Raw genomic sequence first — 21,534 nt, 5'->3', positions numbered from 1 at the left:
AGGGAGATGAGCATGTTTACCATATTCTCATGGAGAAATGGCCAGATTAAAGAGGAGCAGGGCAAAGGAAAGCACAAAAATAAAAATATGTTTCTGCTGGTATTTAAAGATAATCAAGTGAGTGCTGACAACGTAAAGAGACATGTGTTGAGATCTGGAGAAAGCAGAGTTTTCTCTGTTATGTTAAGGAGACTTGGGCATATTGGCAGGAAGGGGGTTTGGAGACCCGGGCTCGGGTCTCCTTCAGGCACACACAGTCCTTTGGGTCATTTACATGGAGCTTGAGCTGGGAATTAGAATCCCAAGCTCATCCTTTTCTTTCACCTTCGTTTAGCCACATTAAGAGCAACCAGCCAGGGCGCCTGGGTGGCTCAGTTGGTTAAGCGACTGCCTTCGGCTCAGGTCATGATCCTGGAGTCCCGGGATCGAGTCCCACATCGGGCTCCCTGCTCAGTGGGGAGTCTGCTTCTCCCTCTGACCCTCCTCCCTCTCATGCTATCATTCTCTCTCTCTCAATAAATAAATAAAAATCTTAAAAAAATAAATAAAATTGAGATATAAAAAAAAAGAGAAACCAGCCAATATTATCATGTTTATAAGTTATCTAAAATTGTGGGCAAGCACCAAACACATGCCATCCAGATACTTCTTTTATTTTTTTTTTTAAAGATTTTACTTATTTATGTATTTATTTGAGAGAGAGAAGGTGCAAATGAGTGGGCGGGGGTGTGGAGGAGTAGAGGGGTAGGGGGAGGAGGGGGTAAGAATCTGAAGCCAACTCCATGCAGAGCATGACCAGAGCCAAGAGTTGGACGCTTGACTGACCGAGCCACTCAGGCGCCCTTGATACTTACTTCTTTTAAATGGCTGATAAGGAGTGTCAAGGACAGATAATCTGTGATGTGCTTTCTTTTACAATTTTTTTTTAAGATTTTACTCATTTAAGAGAGAGAGAGAGTGCAAGAGAGCACAAGCAGGCGGAGTGGCAGAGAGAGAGGGAGAAACAGGCTCTTCACTGAGCAGAGAGCCCGACGTGGGGCTCGATCCTAGGACCCTGGGATTATGACCTGAGCCGAAGGCAAATGCCTAACTGACAGAGCCACCCAGGAGCCCTCTTTTACAATTTTTAATTTTTTTTTTTTTTTTAGATTTTATTTATTCAAGAGAGAGGGGAGAGAGCATGAGAGAGAGAGCAAGCGTGAATGGGCTGGGGGAGGAGCAGCGGGAGAAGCAGACTCCTCCCTGAGCAGGGAGCCTGACATGGGGCTCTACCCTAGGACCCTGGGATCATGACCTGAGCCAAAGGCAGATGCTTAACCAACTGAGCCACCCAGGCACTCTTCTTTTGCATTTTTAAAATCTAATCAGATTAGAAAGCCACTTCTAGAAACCCAAGAACCAACTCAGAAAACTCATCCTTAAATCTGGTTTCTCTTGACCCACTCTTGGTCACAGTGGAATGATTAATTGTTTGATATTCCTAAAATGGAATTCTATACAGCAATGCCAGTGGATGAGTCACAACAACATACAACCATAAATTCTCAAACAACTTAAATGAAAAAAGTCAAATACAAAAGAGTTAATGCTCTATTATTTTCTTTACATTAAATACCAAATAGACAATAATAATGTGTGCTGGCAGAGGTCACCACTGTGTTTACCCTATGAGGGGTGACAGACAGGGAAAGCAATAGGAGCTTCCAGGGGTCTGATGATATTCTGTGCATTGATATAAGTGCTGTGTACAGATATGTGATCAGTATGCACAGTTTCATTATCTGTGCACTGTATCTATATTTTTTAATTTAGAAAATACATATCACCAATAAAAACCATGGGATAGAGTACATTTATGTATAATGTCCTTACATTGTGAAGGAGGAGTTTAAACCTACTGAAGAAAAAGACTCTTAGTTTTTCAAATCATACAGAAATTTCTAGGTTGAAAACTTCTAAAGAAAAGAGGTCAAATGTATACTTGTTTTTAAAAGTTTCTTCCAGGGGCGCCTGGGTGGCTCAGTTGGTTGGGCGACTGCCTTCAGCTCGGGTCGTGATCCCAGAGTCCTGGGATCGAGTCCCACATCGGGGTCCCGGCTCATCGGGAAGCCTGCTTCTCCCTCTGACCCTCTCCCTGTCATGCTGTTTCTCTCTCTCTCTCAAATAAATAAAATCTTTTTAAGAAAATAAATAAATAAATAAAAGTTTCTTCCGGACATACAGGAATTGAAGTAGAAAGTAAGAATAAAGTCAACAATAAGCACTACTAGGTATTTATCGAAAGGATACAAACATAATGATATACCCCAATTTTTATAGCAGCAATGTTCATAATAGTCAAAATATGCAAAGACCCCAGATGTCCACTGACAAATGAGTGGATAAGGAAGATGTGGTGTATATATATATACACAATGGAATATTACTCAGCCATCAAAAGGAATGAAATCTTGCCATTTGCAATGACATGGATGGAACTAGAGGGTATTAAGCTAAGTGAAATAAGTCAATCGGAGAAAGACAAATATCATATGATTTCACTCATATGTGGAATTTAAGAAAAACAGATGAACACAGAGGAAGGGAAGGGAAAATAAAGTAAGATGAAAACAGAGAGGGAGGCAAACCATAAGAGACTCTTAACTATAGGAAACAAACTGAGGGTTGCTGAAGGGTAGGTGGGGGGGATGGGGTAACTCGGTGAAGGGCATTAAGGAGGGCACTTGATGTAATGAGCACTGGGTGTTATATGTAACTGAGAAATCACTAAATCCTACCCTTAAATTAATTTAAAAAATTGTTAAGAAGGTAGATCTCCTGTGTTCTTATCACTATAAAATAAAATAAAATAAATAAAACATGTGGTCCTGACACCTCTTGTCTGAAGCTCCTAATTATAAAGTTATCTCTTCCTTAAAGGCTGCTTCTCTAACTTCAAGAGAGAAAGTAGCCTGTCCAGCATCATCAAGTCACAGATGTTTTTATTAGAGACACAATTACTGTTTTCATGAAGTGCATCCTATGCCCAGACTTAGAAGAAAAACATTTGTTGTATTCCAGAAACAACTGCAGATAGGTGGTTCCTGCACAGGATGAAATAATTCTTACAGTTTCATCATACTCTGTATTATAAGCACTGTAAGCACGCCTCTAATAACACTGAAAATTTAACATGATTCCTGTAAGGAAATGTGAGCAGTGTATTTATTTCATAACTGTAATATTTAAGCACCTTAAAAGTCAGATTTCATTATCACTGGGATTATTTACCAATAAACTGTCTTCAGTGACAATCACACTAAGTTACATTAGGAGCCATCAGGGATTGGCATAGGATTTAGGACCCTCGTCCTCTTTACTAGCTCAGCTCTTCACTAAGGAATTATTCCACCTCTCTGTCTGGCTTTGCCACTATATCTACTTCTCCTCCAGACATGAACACTTACTCAGACTTCCTTCCTTGCAGATTCTACCTCTCAGACTGAAATTAAAAATACTCACTGGAGGGGCACCTGGGTGGTTCAGTCAATTAAGCATCTGCCTTCAGCTCAGATCATGATCCTGGGCCTCTCTGCTGCTCAGTGGGGAGCCTGCTTCTCCCTCTCCCTCTGCCTGATGCTCTGCCCACTTGTGCTCAACCTCTCTCTCTCTCTCTCTCTGTCAAATAAATAAATAAAACTTAAAAAAAAAAGAAAAAGAAAATAAATAAAAATACTGGAATCCTTCCCACTGTCAGGACGGTTGGTTCGGTGTGAAGGTCTGGACAGCCAGTACATGTCTTGGGGAGGGGGCGGCAGCTAGACTCAGAGAAAGGTTTGTGAATCTGTGATCTCACCTCCTCTTGGAAACTGCAATCATCATTTCTCCTGTAGGTGTAGTGACAGCGCAGGCTTGGGGACCTGGGAACATTTCTGAAAACCTTTTTCCCAGTTGCTAATTACTAAAAACAATTGCAAGTTTCTTCTGAGTATCTCCAAGAGATCACCGTAGTGTTTGGGAGAGGCTCTTATTTTTTCGTGAACCCTAAAGGCAGACAGGGTCACATACAGAAAAAGAAGGAAGGACAGTCCACAGGAAAAAGCATGAAGTTGGATGCTTACCTAATACCATATACAAAAATTAACTCAAAATGGATCAAAGGCCTAAGTGTAAGACCTAAAACAATAAAATTCTTAGAAGAAAACATTGATCAAAATCTTCATGACATCAGATTTGACAATGACTTCTTGGGTGTGACACCAAAAGTGACAAAAGGAAATATAGAAAATATAGAAAAACTGGACTACATGAAAATTTAACACTTTTGTGATCAAAAGTCACCATCAATGAAGTGAAAAAGCCCAACAAAATGGGATACAGTATTTGTAGTTCATGTATCTGTTAAGGGGTTGTATACAGAATATATGGAGAAATCCTAAGACTCAAAAGTAAAAAGAAAAAAAAAAGTTCAGTAATTGGCAAAGGACTTGAACACACTTCTCCAAAGAAGATATACAAATAGCCAATAAGCACATGAAACATCACAATTCATTAGGGAAAATACAAATCAAAACTATAATGCGATACCACCTCACATAGTATGGCTACTATAAAACAAACAAAAAAAGAAAATAGCAAGAACAGCAAGGATGTGGAGAAATTGGAACCCTTGTGCTGAGGCAGTGGGAATAAAAGTCAAAGCCACTAGTGACACCTGGGTGGCACAGTCCATTAAGCGTCTGACTTTTTTTTTTTTTTTAAGGTTTTATTTATTTATTTGACAGACAGAGACACAGTGAGAGAGGGAACACAAGCAGGGGGAGTGGGAGAGGGAGAAGCAGGCTTCTCGCAGAGCCGGGAGCCCGATGCGGGGCTGGATCCCAGGACCCTGGGATCATGACCTGAGCCGAAGGCAGACGCTTAACAACTGAGCCACCCAGGCGCCCCGAAGCGTCTGACTCTTGACTTTGGTTCAGGTCAGAATCTCAGGGCCCTGAGATCGAGCCCTGCAGGGGCCTCCGCACTCAGCAGGGAGTCTGCTTGATATTCTCTCCCTCTCCCTCTGCCCCTCCCCTGCTCACCCTCTCAAAAAATAATAATTAAAAAAAATGACAGTCATTGTAGAAAACAGTTTGACAATTCCATAAAAAGTTAAAAAGAGAATTACCACAGGATCCTGCAATCCCACTTCCAGGTATGTACTGAAAAGGACTGGAAGCAGGGTCTTGAAGAGGTATTTGTGCACTCACGTTCAGAGCAGCATTGTTCACGATAGCTGAAACATGCAAGCAACCCAAGTGTCCAACAGATGAATGGAAAAGCGAACAGTGGAATATTGTTCAGCCTTAAAAGGGAAGGACATCCTGTCACAAGTGAAAACATGGATGAACCTTGAGGACATTATGCTAAGTGAAATGAGCCAGTCAAAAAAAGACAAATCCTGTATGATCCCACTTATATGAGGGGCTTAGAGTAGAAAATCATAAAGCAGGATGGTGGGTGCCAGGGTCTTGGGGGAGGAGAGATGGGGAGTTGGTGTTTAATGGGTATAGTGTTTCAGAAGTGCGAGATGAAAAGCGTTCTGGGGATGGTCAGTGGTGATAAGGTTGCATATAAATATGAATATACTTAACCACTGCACTGTACACTTAGAACAGTTAAGATGGTAAAATTTATGTTACATTTGGATTTGCCACAATTTTAAACATTAGGGAAAAAGTTCTATGAGCTCTGCCACATGAGGTGAAGGTGGGGAGTGTGGGTATGACTGAGTATGGTGGTGACAGGACACAGGGGCAGGGGACATAAGGGTAAGATGGCAGTGGTTCATGAGCATAGGGTTTGGCGGATGCACGGCGCAGGAGAGCGTACAGAGGGTAAATGCACACAGGGGTTCAAAGGTGCTGTGTGTTTAAAGTGTACCGAGGCGTCTGAAGACACACAGAGGCTAAGTGTGCAAAGCAGTGAAGGGTGGCGCTCATACTGGGCCCTGTGTGATAAGGGCTACAGCAGTCATGGGCACAAAGAGGATATTTGGGAAGGGACAGGGGGCAGAAGTGAGGAAGGGCGGGGCTGGACAAAAGGCACAGGTAAGTCCATGTCCACAGGGGTCAAGAATACGGTGGGGAGGGGACTCTGTTTTTTAAGATTTAAAGACTCTTTTGATGGCAGGATATAACAGAGTAACACACACACACACGCGTACACGCGTGCAAATGGAAGGCAGAACTCTTTATTACTTATGGCTCTGCATGAGAGGACAGACAGGGTACACGGGGGATTGCTCCCCAGGGGCAGGGTAACCGTAAGCTGAAGCTGTAGGCACAGCTTCTGCATGGCAAGTGGGATGGGGTTAGCTAGGGTTAGAGGGCACCCTTTGAATTGGCTAATTTAAATAATCTCACAGGTTCCAGAGCATAAGGGCTGTCCCTCGTTGTCTGGTACCTGACCCTGGGCAGTCACAGCTGCTGCAAAGTGGCCCATTGTGTGAGAGCCCAGTTAGGGCAGTGGTTGAGGTGTAGACTTGGTCAGATGCTCAAGGGGGGAGACTGACCATCCACTAGCCAGGGCCCCCAAACTGGGCCAAGACAACATTTAAAACACAAAAGAAACTACACTATAGTGTGTTGTTATGGTATGGATGTGCTGGATATGGCTGTGGTCCAAGACAGAAATAGAGGGTGGAAGGGAAGCTGGAGACTTGCATGGGGGGAAATGGGCTCAGGCAAAATGTGTGGGTGATGACGTCAGCTGGGGAGATAGTGGGCATGAGGAAGCTAAAGGACCCGGAGGAAATGGACAGTTGTGGTGGTGTGCGTGGGGTACACGGGGAGCTGACAGCGCCCAGTGTTTCACAGCTGGAATTCTGAGGGATGCACCATAGAGGACACAGAAAATAGAGTGAAGTCACTGGGATGGGGGCAAATGTAGGTCAAGGGGGAAGGCAGATGTGGAGGTGATGGGAGGCAAGAAGTGTTGGGTTGAGCTCTCTAGAAGGGTTGGGGGGAAAGTGGAGGAAAGGATGGATTTCAAAGTGGGTACAGGATGGAAATGGGTATGGAAGCCTAGAAAGGCCACGTGGAGGTGGGATGGAGCAGGGGCAAGTCAAGAGTTTGGAGGGTGATGGGGCAGGGTACAGGTCTAGGGTGCGACAGAGGTAGGAAGAGGGGCAGCATGAAGATTGAGGAAATGAAAATACATACGCAATGACCTTATTTCCAAATACATTCCGAGGTATTAGGGGTTAAGACTTCAACATATTAATTTGGGGAAACACAACTCAAACAGATTGCTATGATTTGAACTGTATGTTAATTCCATATACAAGGCATAGTCTCAAAATGCAGCTATGATTTTTCAAGACAATGAAAAAGACAAGAGAAGAAAAGGGAGTGTCTTTCTCGGGTAAATGCTGAGTCCCAGGATGGATGCTGCGCCCTCTCTTCCTCCTAAAATGCCATACCTTTTTTGTTTTTTGTTTTTTTTTTAAGTAATTCTACACTCAATGTGGTGCTTGAACTCATGACCCTGAGACTGAGAGTCATGTACTCTTCCAACTGAGCCAGCCAGGTGCCCCCTGCCATACCACCCCCCCTTTTTTTTAAAGATTTTATTTGTCAGAGAGAGAGAGAGCACAAGCTGGGGGAGCGGCAGGCAGAGGGAGAGGGAGAAACAGGCTCCTTACTGAGCAGGAAGCCTGATGCGGGACTCAATCCCAGGACTCTAGGATCGTGACTTGAGCCGAAGGCAGTTGCTTAACGGCTGAGCCACCCAGGCGTCCCTGCCATAGCTCTTTTTATATAAATTGAAAAGCATTACTTCTCTACCATGGAGATATTGAGCCAAACAGAATATGGTGTGCGTGTGTGTGTGTGTGTGTGTGTGTGTGTGTAGTGAGATTTTTAAAAGATTTTATTTATTTGAGAGAGAGTGAGAGAGAGAATGAGCTGGGGGAGTATAGAGAGGGAGAGGCAGACTCCCCGCTGAGCAGGGAACCCGATGAGGGGCACGATCCCGAGGGGGGCTCGATTCCCCCAGGACCCCGGAATCATGACCTGAGCTGAAGGCAGATGCTTAACCGACTGAGCCACCCAGGTGCCCCTGTAGTGCGATTTTGACAAGTTCAGATATGCTCTGAAACTGCATAAGGATACCCCTCAGTGATGAAAACTGTAACATCTGGAGATCATGGGTAAGTCATGAATACTTTTACTCTATTACTTAAATATTTTACCATTAAAATTGTTCCCCAACCTCCTTCCCATCATCTTTTGGACATCTGTCCCTACATGACCACTATTCCAGGGACTCCAATGCAACCCTCCTCACCTCCCAATGCCCCCTCAAACCACACCATCTGCACCCTTGTCTTGCTGAACATTCACTCCCGATTCCATTATCTCCCCCCGTTCCCTGGGTCCTCTACACTCCACACCATCCGCTGCCCCAGCCTGAACTCCTGCACAAACCCAATCCACACCCACATGCACTACCTACTCCTATCACCCCTGACCCTTTCTCCTGGCTCCCTGGCTCACTCCCCTGTGCCTCTCTCTTCACGCTCACGGTCTCCTCCAGGGTCCCTCTCCTCTGCCAACATTGTCTGTCTTGGACCATGGTGTCTTCCTCCAAGGTCTGCCTGCCGCACACATCTTCCCCTTCCTCCTCTCCCACCATGATTTTAATCCCCCCAAGACCTTGTCTCCTGTGAATTTCACCAACCAAAGACCATGAGTATCTTCCCTGCGAAGTGCCCATACCCGTTACCCCCTTCATTTCCATGAAACGCTGCCTTCTTTCCCCAGATCCCAACATGCCTCGCCCCCTTCACTGCCCTGCACGCTTTGTCTCCTTGTACCCTTAAATGTGGAAATGCTCCTTGTGACATTGAGCACACTTTTGTCTTTTATCCCTCTGCCTTCTTTCTTCTACTGCACTCTCTTCTCCCCTCATCCCAGGACCTGTGTACCACCCTCTGTCTTGTCTCTATATCTGGCTTTCCCCGTGCCCTCTCTCTCACCTGCTCTGTCATACACCCATGCACTGCCACTCCCCCACGTACCCTAACATTCCCACCACACATCCCAACCTAAGGTGGTAATGCTTACAGGACTTTTTAAATGATGCATATTATAAATACTGCCTTTGTAGGGCTGTTGCAGGATTAGGACTATAAAGGGGGTAAGAGAAGGCCCCTTCCTAGGCGGTATGGAGATATAACTATTCTTCTGTATGAGATTCACACATGCCTGGTGACTGTGTGTGGTCTTATGAAAATGATTAACTGTGAAGTTGTGTAAATGTCATTATCTGTGTTTTTGAGTACACTTGTGTGTGGTGTTCCAGAAAGTTTGTGTGCAACTAAGATGGTGTCACAGTGAAGTATGCATGTGTGTATGTTAGTGCGTATTTCGCTGAGTGTGCATGCAATTGTGCCTTTGCGTAAGTGTGTAAATGAGTTTGTGTGTGTGAGTTATCTGGATTGCCCACCATTGTAGCTCTGAAGCCTGACTTGAACATTGGGGGTGACTGGATAGTGAATCTGGGTCAAATTGTGGATTTGTTTGTAGGAAAGATCAAAGAACCAAACTGAACTCTGAATTTATGTTTCTTAATTACCAAAGCATCAAGTGCTCATGCAGCAAATTTAGCCAAAGTAAGTGTGGAGAACTGGCAACCATTTGCTGCTTTGGAATTAGGTAAGTAGCACTGGCTTATCCGACAGTTTCAGGAATGGCAGAATCTACCTGTTAAACCATTTGATCCCAGTGCTTTTACCTGTGAGGGGCTCTTTCAGAAGCTTCTCTCTTTCTTCTGTGGATATTGTTCTGTGTCTACTTCCTATCATTAGAAGAGGGAGGCAAACAATGGTAAAGTATATTTTCCTATAAAATTTCCATTAATAATTGGCATTGATTTATGCAAATGAGTCCAAAGTAGTTGACTTTGATGTGGGCAAGTGAGTTCAATGATTTCTAATTGTAAACTGATGGCATCATGTCTTTCCATCTATTTGCAACTCTTTGAAAACCCTTCGTATTTTATCTTATTCCATTTCTCTGCTAATAACTTCAATGATGGTTCAGCTCAGTGGAACGAAAACTGGGAAAGAACTAGACACTGCGGAAACTTCTGGGGGAAGTAAAGAGCCCAGTGAGACACACATAATCACTGCCAGTCCATCACACTGCAGACTTCAGCATTTCCCGCTGTTTCCCATGTGAGAACCTGTCTGCCTCCAGGGATAATGGAAAAGAAAGAGCCTCTCAAAACCAATCTAATACTCTCTTAGGAGATGCTAACTAGAAACCTGTAATTGTTTTTGGTAATTAGCAATCAGAAAAAGTTTTCAGAAATATTGTCAACTCCCAAGCCTACACTCCCAGACACAGATGTGCAGACACAGATGAAATGATAATTGCAGTTCTGAGGGAGATTACCTCACAGAATCACAAACCTGTATGTCAGGGTCTGTCTACCTATGTTCTGCCCGTAGTGACCACCACACTGAGCCCACCCTCCTGACAGCAGGAAAGACTCAAGCAGGTATTTTCCATTTCAGTCTGAGAGGCACAGTCTGTAACGGAAGGAGGCATATTGGGATTCTGCATAAGTGGTCATACCAGAAAAAGACATTCTCTGGTTTTGAATCTGGTCCAGTGCCAAAGCACACAGGAAGAATTAATTCCTGAGGAACAGGGTGAGCTAGTAAAGACAGATGGGAGTCCTAGACCCTACCTGATGGCACCTAATGCAATGTAATATAATTCTCTGACAGTGATTGTTTTTTTTTTTTTATTATGTTCAGTTAGCCAACATACAGTACATCATTAGTTTCTGATGTAGTGTTCAACAATTCATTAGTTGCGTGTAACACCCAGGGCTCATCACAACACGTGCCCTCAATATCCATCACCCGGTGACAGTGATTGTTGATGTTTAATGCAAGGAATAATAAAACCTGATTTTTAAGATGCTTACGGATGTAATGGTAAGATCAATCTGCTATGCAGCCTACTTTACAGGAATCATAGACCAAAATTTCAGGATTACTAGAGGTACATCTATAACACCTCCATGCTTGTAAAAAAGAGTAAGATGAATTTATAGGAATCATCTGATCCTGTGCAGAAAGTGTATCCAAATGGTAATAGCTTGAATGGAAAAGTTTTCTCTCACTCCGGAGACAATTAATGTAGACTGTAATTGTCTCTTGAAAACACTGCAGCCTATTGATTACGGTAAGGCTATTTTCCTTCTTAAATTTAGGGAGGAACATCAAAGGAAGGGTTAATATAATAATTACGTGTTTCACACAACTGTCTGGCTCCTATCGTCTTGTTTTCACCTGTTTGAAAATATTTTCATAGATTGTAACAAAGGTACCACTCTAGTGTGGGATTGACAGTCAGGGAGTATACGGGAAATCCCTGTACCTTCCACTCAATTTTGCTGTGAGCTTAAAACTGAGGTAAAAAATAAAGTCTACTATTTATATTCTCCTAACAATCAAAAATCTGTATCAACTTATAAAATGCACAAAATTTTGTGCCTTGCACATGCCATTTTGCGTGTCATATCATTTATGAACATTGCATTGTTGCAAGTAATTTTACATAATTCGGGTATTAATAGGTAAATACGTGATCTAAAATTAATAATTTAGTTTCTAGCCTACAGTATTTTATCATGTATTAGTGTTCTATGTCCCCAAACGTAAGGTATAATGTGATTATTCAACACTTCCTGTGATAGGTACCATTATACCTGCGTTCTTGATATAAAAGCAAATGGATCTTTTGGTTGTCATCCTAGTATCAAGCCAGTCTTACATCCCTTACACATACCTTGTGATGGAGCAGGTTCCTGCAGTACTCTACTGCCAACAGTGCATCTACATTTATTAAAATATCTAAAGCTTCATTACTGATATTGACCTATAAATCTTTACAAATAAATGGAAACTTGTTACATCCAACACTACAATAACAAAAATCTAAAGTCAAATGACAAGGTGTAAAATCAAAACTAAATATAGATCTGGATTATTTGATGAACACAGCTAACTAGCTTTTTTTTTTTTTAAACACAAGGTTGGAAGATGCTTTTTCCTTTTTTTAATTATGTTCAATTAGCCAACATATAATACATCATTAGTTTTTGATGTAGTGTTCAAAAATTCATTAATTGCGTTTAACACCCAGTGCTCATCACCACACAGGCCCTCCTTAATACCCATTACCTGGTTACCCCGTCCCCCACCCCCCTCCCTTCTGTAACCCTCAGTTTGTTTCCCAGAGTCCAGAGTCTCTCGTGGTTTGTCTCCCTCTGATTTCTTCCCAGTTTTCCCTCCCTTCCCCTGCGGTCCTACGCACTATTCCTTATGTTCCACATGAGTGAAACCATATGGTTAATTGTCTTTCTCTGCTTATTTCGCTTAGCATAATCCCGTCCAGTTCCACCCGTCGATGCAAATGGTGGTATTCATCCTTTCTGATGGCTGAGTAATATTCCATTGTATATATGGACCACATCTTCTCTATCCATTCATCTGTTGAAGGGCATCTCAGCTCCTTCCAGTTTGGCTATTGTGGACGTTGTTGCTATGAACATTGGGGTGCATGTGCCCCTACTTTGCACTACCTCTGTATCTTTGGGGTAAATACCCAGTAGCACAAACTAGCTTTTAGTAGAGGATGGTAGTTTAATGCAGTATCTTTGTTACCAGCTATGAAATTAACTATAAAATGGATACTGGACTTAAAAATTCCCTGAGCAGACAAAACCCTTTAAGCCACATAAGAAAAACTAAAATCTAGCTTATTTCATGAACACAATAAGCAAAACCTAGGTTATTCCTTGTGAATGCCTCTGATAATCATTAAAAATGTATCTTCCTAAAAAAAGGAGTAAGATAATCACTTTTAGCCAATCCCTGTCATCTGGAAAGCCCCACTGTAATAACCAATCATTGTAATCACTTTATAAGCCATCCTGGCACATTATGCCCCTGACCTTCATAGGTTTTAAATTTGAAAGCTCCCTGTTCATCAACAGTTCTCATATGCACAAGGAAGTCTTACTAAAAACTAGTTGTTGATTAGGGTGTTTTAATTCCACTATTTCTGGAATTTTGACACAGCACAACCCATTTCAATTCTCTGCTCTGCCCTAAGCGGATTTTGACAAATACTTAACCTCTCTGTGTATCTGTTCTCTAGTTACACCCACAGCGGTGCCGGCCTCATAGATTCGTGAAGCATGAAGTTTTACGTTATAAGGGCTCTTTAAAAGTTACACATTCAACCTGTGGAAAACTCTTAGTAAAAGAAAAACATTAAGTCAACATTTCTTAGTGGAACTAATAGTAAGTGGAGAATAATGGATTTCAGTTGACAGGATACATGTAACCTGCGCCCATTCAGGATCCTTTCGCTCAGAAGATGAACTTAGTCACTGGGAACTGACAAGATGACTATTGGGGATTTGGCAGTGGGGATGATTTCATCATAGACTATGGCTGGAATCCAGGGTAATTTCTCTCTTCTTTACCATTGTATCATCCTTTATTTTACTGGGTGCAGGCCAAGGTCCACAGATTTGATTCTCAAGCCCCTGATTATAGCCAACTCCTTGGGCTTTCTGCCTAAAGGAGTCCCCACACAACGATACCTTTTGGGTTGAGATATTTCCTCAATGATTTTGGATGCAAACTTTTTTTGTATGTTCACAGAGTGGGTAGGGTTGTGTCCAAGGGTAGCACCTACTTCTGGAGTGTCTTCCAGGCCATCATGATCAGGCCCAGGAATTCCAGGTGGAGAGGGCTTAAAGCGAAAGCTCCCAAGTACATACGCACCTCCACAGCCCTGTGCTGGATCCTGCACAGGCTGGTAAACACACTTTTTCTTCTGTGTATCACCGGTAAATGGAGCAACAAAAACATCGCAAACAGATTTTGGATACTGTTCTTCGGTTCGTCGTGACAAAGTCAGAGACTCACTGTATGCAGCACTGTTATCATCCCCTCATGTGCTGTGTTTGGGGCTCATGCCCTGGGCCAGCAGCTGCATGGTTTTATCCTGTACAGGCACAAACAGAAGGTCCAACACATTCGCAGGACCAATGTCTCCTCCACATCATCTGAGTCCACAGCCACCAAAACCATCTTTCTCCTGGTGAGCACCTTTGTCTACTTTAACATCCTCTCCTCCATCTTTCAAGTCATTTTGTCTGTTTTGATAACCCCAACTCGATCTTCTGGAGCACCACTTCAGTAATCACAGTTTCCCAACTGTCTGTTCATAAGCCAGGAGCACAGTGTACCAATGCTCTGCCTTGCCCACATAATACAAAGTCCCTCGTCTAGGAGGAAAATGTAAACTGAGGGTTTCACCCAATGTTCAGTCATTCATTCATGATGACGCCTCAAAATCGTATGAAACAGTGACATTACAAGAGTGGTGGTAAACACACATACGTGCACATTATTTGTATCTTATAAAATGTGTATGTGTGGGCGCCTGGGTGGCTCAGTTGGTTGGGCAACTGCCTTCGGCTCAGGTCATGATCCTGGAGTCCCGAGATCGAGTCCCACGTCGGGCTCCCTGCTCAGCGGGGAGTCTGCTTCTCCCTCTGACCCTCCTCCCTCTCATGCTCTCTGTCTCCCATTCTCTCTCTCGCAAAATAAAATAAAATCTTTAAAAAAAAAAATAAAATGTGTATGTGTTTGCACATTCATGTGTGTTCGTATCAATCTGATTATGATCAGCCACCCACAATATTGGAAAATTGTACATAAGAATGTAAAATTCAGAATTTAAAATACTTATCTTGCCCTTCTAGTTGATTATCTTAACATATATGAAGTGTATTTTTCATTTACCTACTTTAGTTCTTATGTCCTAGTTCTATCTCTTGATAAAAATATCTAAATGAATGTAGTCAAATATTTGACTTTAACAGGATTAGTCTTTCATGTTTAACAATGGGCAAATTTGGAAAGCATTTACCAACTTATCAATAATGTGTGCTTCATGATACCTGTTCTAGTTTATTCTATGTTGACTTCTGTTAATTTAATAATTCCACGTTTTACCATTTTTGAGGTGCTGCAGATTTAGTATCTTAGATTTCAACCCAGAATTTGCACAATACTTGTAAAAACAAATCACGATGTAAAGTTATTTAATACAGTTAACCTCCACCTTGACAATATAAGATCACTGAATACTAACCTATTTACCTTCTTACAACTAATTTTTTTAGTTGCTGATATGTATTAAAAAATATTTTTTTATGCATAGCTCATGAGTGCACTGCTCACTCAAATTTCACAAAATGAACACACTTCTGTATAGATCCTAGATTAAAAAAGAAAACACTGATAACCTTATAGATGTTTCCTCATGCCCTCCCAGTTACTCCCCAAGGGTTGTGACATCTAACTGCATACATCAATTTCACCTCTTTGTAATTCAAATGAACGGAATCCTATAGCATGAATGCTTTTGTATTTGGCTCTTAAAATTCCTTGTTTGGGGGCACCCGAGTGGCTCAGTTGGGTTGTGTCCAACTCATGATTTCAGCTTAGGTCATGATCTCATGGGTTGTGGAATTGAGCCCCATGTCAGGCTCCACGCTCAGTGGGGAGTATGCTTAGGATTCTCTCTCCCTCTCTGTCCCTCCCCCCACTCACACGAACAACCACTCTCTCAAGTAAATAAATCTTTTAAAAAAAATAAAATTCCATGTTTGTTAATTTTTCTGTTTTTTTCATGCTATTGGTGACAGAATTCCATTGTGTGAACATCAATTTTTTTTTTTTAATCAATCAACCAATTTAATCATTCTTCTGTCCATGCATGTGAGTGGGTTTCATTTTGGGGCTATCATGAATAGATAGCAATGGTATGTTAGTTCTACAGTGTGGCTTGGTGATACATGTATAAATTTCTTTTGGGTACATAATTTGATAGAGGAACTTTTGGGTCACAGGTTTACATCTACTCAGCTTTTGGAGATAACAGCCAGTTTTCAAAAATGTTTGTACAAATTTCATACCCACCAAAAGTGTATGACACGCCTGGTTTATACATAACTTTATCCATGCCTAGTATTTTCTGTCATTTTCATTTTAGTCTTGTGGCTGGTGTGTGATGTTAACCCAGGCAGTGAGAGGCAGGCCTGAAACAAACAGCCTGCCTAGTTTGTTATTTACTCTCCTTCCGGCAGGATAACTGAGGAATTATCAAGGCTGACAGAAACTGGATGAATGACAAGCATTATACCTACATGTCTCTTACCAATGGACAGCCAAAGGCTGTTGGAAACAACGAAATGTGCCTGTGAGGGTGGTGTCAGAATGCCCAGAACCCTCCTTTCCCCAACAGACACAGTGATTCAACAACAATAAACAGATGCATTCCTTTTGTTTGAAATCCATAAACTAGTTGAGAGGTTCCTGCACCCTGGGTGAGCATCAAACCAGTCACACTGAGGCTGGTAGGAAAATTTGAGACACTCTTGCCATAATCCCTACCCCTGGCACAGCTCCCAGCTTCGCTGAGGGAAGAAAGAGCTGTACCACACAACCCAAGTTCCAACTTTTCCAAGGGCTGCCCAAGGGATTGGTTTATTTTCTGTCTCAGAGGGCTGATGGACCCTGGTATACTCTAGATGCCTGGAGGCCAAGGGAATAAAGAGAGGTTTAAACAAGCATATAAGCAGGCAACGTAACTCCTCTTCCAGCTCAATGCAGTATGAACAGAAAAAAAAGTTTAAGATTCCACATTCTCCCTGGGCAGAGAAGAGTTGACTGTATGTCCAAAGTCCCAACTTCTCTGGGGGATGCCTGAAAGACTGGCTTCTGTCTCACCTCTCTCAGACTGACAGGACCCAGCATATTTTAGATGTCTGGGGCCACTACAACAAAGACAGTAGTTCAGACCAGTGTGAAGATTTGAGAGGCTCCCAAAATCTACAAGCCCAGTCCATGAAGACTGGTACAGGTGGCTGTTTTTCTCCTAATGCACAGATACCAACACAGAGTCAAGGAAAATGATGAAACAGGGAAACATATCTCAAACAAAGGAATGAGATACATCTCCAGAAACCAACCCTAATGAAATGTAAATATATGGTTTACTTGACAAAGAATTCAAAATAACCATCATAGGTTACTCAATCAAGTCAGGAGAACAATGCATGAACAAAGTGAGAATTTCAACAAAGAGAGAGAAAATATAAGTATCAAACAGAAATCTTGGAGCTGAAGAATCAGAACAAAGGAACTGAAAAATTTACTACAGATATTGAACAACAGTCTAGAGCAGAAGAAAGGATGCACATAGGCTGAAAGTGAAGGAATGGAAAAAGATATTCCAAAGAAATGGAAACCAAAGAGAGTAAGAGCAGCTATACTTACATCAGATAAGACAGACTTTCAGTCATTATCAGTCATAAGAGACAAAAAACGTCAACATATAGTGATAAGGGGTCAATTCATCAAGAGGATACAACAAATATACATACATATAACCCAGTACTGGAGTACCTCAGTATTTAAAGCAAATACTGGGCACCTGGGTAGCTCAGTTGGTTAAGCGAGTGCCTTCGGCTCAGGTCATGATCCTAGAGTCCCGGGATCGAGTCCCACATCGGGCTCCCTGCTCAGCGGGGAGTCTGCTTCTCCCTCTGACCCTCTTCCCTCTCATGCTATCTCTCATTCTCTCTCTCAAATAAATAAATAAAATCTTAAAAAAAAAAATAAATAAAGCAAATACTAACAGACCTGAAGGGAAAAATGGACAATAATACAATGATAGTAGGGGACTTCAATACCCCATTTTCAACACTAATGCATCATCCAGACAGAAAATCGGCAAGGAAACAGCAGACTTGAAGAACACTACAGACCAAATGGACCTAACAGACATATATAGAACAGTCCATCCAACAGCACTAGAATAAAATCTTTTCAAGCGTATATGGAGCATTTTATAAGGCATATCATATGTTGGGCTTTAAAGCACGTCTTAACAAATTTAAGAAGACTGAAATCATATCATGTATTTTTTCTAAAACATAATGGCATGAAACTAAAAATCAATAAAAGGAGGAAAACTGGGAAATTCACAAAAATGTGAAAACACACTCCTGAACAATCAAGTCAAAAAAAAAAAAAAATCAAAAGGGGAACTCAGAAAGTATACTGAGACAAATGAAAACGGAAACACAACATACCAAAAGTTATAGGATGCAGCAAAAGCAGTTCTAAGAGGAAATTTATATACTAAATACCTACATTAAGAAAAAAGATCTCCTATAAGCAATGTAACATCATGCCTCAAGAAACTAAAAAAGAAAAAAAAAAGAACAAACTAAACCTTAGCAGAAGGGAGGAAATAATAAAGAGTAGAACAGAAATAAACGTAATAGAGACAAGAAATACAACAGAAAAAAAATCTGAAACTAAGGGTTTTTTTTTTTAAGAAAATGGCAAATTGTTAGCTAGACAAACCAAAAAACAAAAAAGGGGGGGGACTCAAAAAAATTGTAAACAGAAGAGGAAACATTACAACTGATTCCACAGAAATACAAAGGATCCTAAGAAATCACTATGAAAAATAATATGCTAACAAACCAGATAATCTAGAAGAAATAAATTCCTAGATACATACAGCCTACCAAGATTGGATAATGAAGAAACAGAAAATCTGAACAGACCAATAATGAGTAAGGAGACTGAATAAGCAATCAAAAACCCAACAAAAAAAGCCCAGGTCCTGGTCGTTTCACACGTGAATTCTACCAAACATTTAAAGAATTAACACCAGCTCTTCTAAAACTCCTCCAAAAAACTGAAGAGGAGGGAACACTCCCAAACTCATTTCACAAGGTCAGCATGACCCTGATACCAAAGCCAGAGGAGGACACCATAAGGAAACAAAACTACAAGTCAACATACTTGATGAATACTGACGCAAAAATCCTCAACAGATTATTAGCAAACCCAATTCAAAAGCACATAAAAAGTTCCACACACTATAATCAAGTAAGATTTATCCTTGGGATGTAAGGATGGTTCAACATATGCAAATCAACAAATGTCATAGACCACATTAACAGAATGAAGGATAACAATTATATGATCATCTCAGTAACTGTACAAAGCACTTAACAAACTTCCAAATCCTTTCATGATAAAAACTCAACAAACTGAGTATAGAAGGAATGCACCTCAACAAAATAAAGGCTATATATGAAAAGCCCACAGCCAGTTATCACATACTCAAGAGTTAAAGTAAAGCTTTTCCTCTGAGATTAAGAACAATGGTGCCCACTCTCGCCACTTCTATTCAACACAGTACTAGAAGCCCTAAACAGAGCAAATCTGTAAGAAAAAAAAGCATCCAAATTGGAAAGGAAAAAGTAAAATTATCTGTTTGCAGATGATAAAATCTTGTATGTAGAAAAGCCTAAAAATTCCAGAACAAAACTGTTAGAATAAATGAATTCACCAAACTAGCAAAATAAAAAGTCAACAGAAAAATCAGTTGCATTTTTATATGCTAGCAATGAACAATCTGAAAAGGAAATTATAAAAATAATTTCATTTACAATAGCATCAAAAAGAATAAGGAACTAACCAGAGGTAAAAGATTTCTACAATGAAAACTACTAAACATTTTTCAAAGAATTAAAACATATAAATAAGTGGAAATGCATCCCATGTTCATGGATGGGAAGACTATTGTAAAATGTCACTACTACCCAAAGCAATCTACAGATTTAATGCAATCCCTATCAAAACCCCAATGATGTCTTTTGCAGAAATAGAAAAACCCATCCTAATCATGTGGAATCTTAAGGGACCCTCAATAACCAAAACAATCTTGAAAAAGAACAAAGCTACTGTACTGAACTCACTTTCCTGATTTCAAAACAAAGCTGTAATCAAAGTAGTGTGGTACTGGCCTTCATGGTCAAATGATTTTTAAGAGTGCCAAGGCTATTCAAGAAATGGTACTAGGATAACTGAATACCCACAGGCCAAAAAAATGAAGTTGGGATTCCTACCTAACCCCATATACAAAAATTAACTCAAAATGCATCAAAGACCTAAAACTCTTAGAAGAAAACATTGGTCAAAACCTTCATGACATTAGATTTGGCAATAATTTCTTAGATATGATACCAAAGGTACAAGTAAAACAGAATCCTATAATACTACTTGGCCTTTTGTGTCTGGCTACTTTCATGAGATGTTTCCAAAATTCATCCATGTTGTAGCATGTATCAATACTTCACTTTTTTTTTTAACGATTTATTTAGAGAGAGCATGAACAGGAGGAGCAGAGGGAAAGAATCTCAAGCAGGCTCCCTGCTGAGCCCTACACAGGGCTCTATCTCACGACCCCAAGATCATGATCTGAATCAAAATCAAGAGTCAGATACTCAACTGACTGAGCCACCCAGGCGCCCCAATCCTTCATTCATTTTTATGGCTAATACCGATTATATGGATACATTTCATCAGTTGATGGACATTTGGGTGGTTTCCACATTTTGGCTATTGTGAAGAATGCTGTTATCAGTATTTGTGTGTAAGTTCTTATGGGGACACAGGTTTTCAATTCTCTTGGGTATATACCTATTAGTACAATGGGTGGGCAAAATGGTAACTCAGTGGAACTGCCACATTGCTTTCCAAAGTGTTTGCACCATTTTCCATTCCCATCGGCAGTATATGAGGATTCCAGTATCTCCACTTCCTTACCAACAATTATTATCTGCCAATGTACAGACATACAAATTATTTTTGTATATTTGTGTCCTGCAATCTTACTGAACTTCTTTACTGTTTTTTTGTGGGTTTTTTTTAGTGGATTCCTTAGGATTTCCTATATACATGATCATGTCATCTGCAAATACAGTTCTACTTCCTTCCCAATCTGCATGCCTTTTTTTTTCTTGCCTAATTACCCTGAACTACTACTACTACAATGTTGAAAATAAGTGGCAGGAGTGGGTATTTTTGTCTTATCTTATATGGTAAGTACCCAATCTTTTACATTATGTTATCTGTGGGTTTTTGTAGATACCTTTTACCAGGTTAAGGAAATTCCTATTTCTAGTTTATTGTGTTTCTATCGTGAAAGTGTGGATTTTATTAAATGCTTTTTTTTTTAGCATCAATGGAGATGATCATGTTTTTATTGATAGGGTATATTACACTAATGCAGGTCTCAGAATGAGCTGGGAAGTGTTCTCTCCTCTTCTACTTCTGGGAAGAGTTTGTGAAAAATTGGTATTAATCCTTTAAATGTTTTGGTAGAATTCAGTGAAGCCATCTGGGCCCAGGCTTTTGTGGACAGTCTTTTGATTACTAATTGAATACATTCCATATATTCCCAAGACACAGATATTTCTGGCTGTGATGTGTATTCCATGCAAGAGGCATCAAAACTCTATAAAGTCTAAGTTGGGGTTTTGCTACTATAGTTCAGGTCAGATCAGGTTTTGCCCCAAATAACTCATTAAAAAGCCTACCATGGA

The 21,534-nt window shown here is 40.9% G+C and overlaps 1 pseudogene; it reads left to right on the top strand.

Annotated features, from left to right (window-relative positions):
* The first annotated feature begins 5,993 nt into the window (after positions 1–5,993).
* LOC113936212 lies at positions 5,994–14,527 on the top strand (annotated as a pseudogene).
* The last annotated feature ends 7,007 nt before the right edge of the window (positions 14,528–21,534 follow it).

This window comes from Zalophus californianus, chromosome 17 (genome assembly GCF_009762305.2).
Source record: "Zalophus californianus isolate mZalCal1 chromosome 17, mZalCal1.pri.v2, whole genome shotgun sequence".
Taxonomy (NCBI): Eukaryota; Metazoa; Chordata; class Mammalia; order Carnivora; family Otariidae; genus Zalophus; species Zalophus californianus.
Note: the sequence above shows the minus strand (reverse complement) of the source record. Positions and strands in the feature narration are given on the sequence as shown.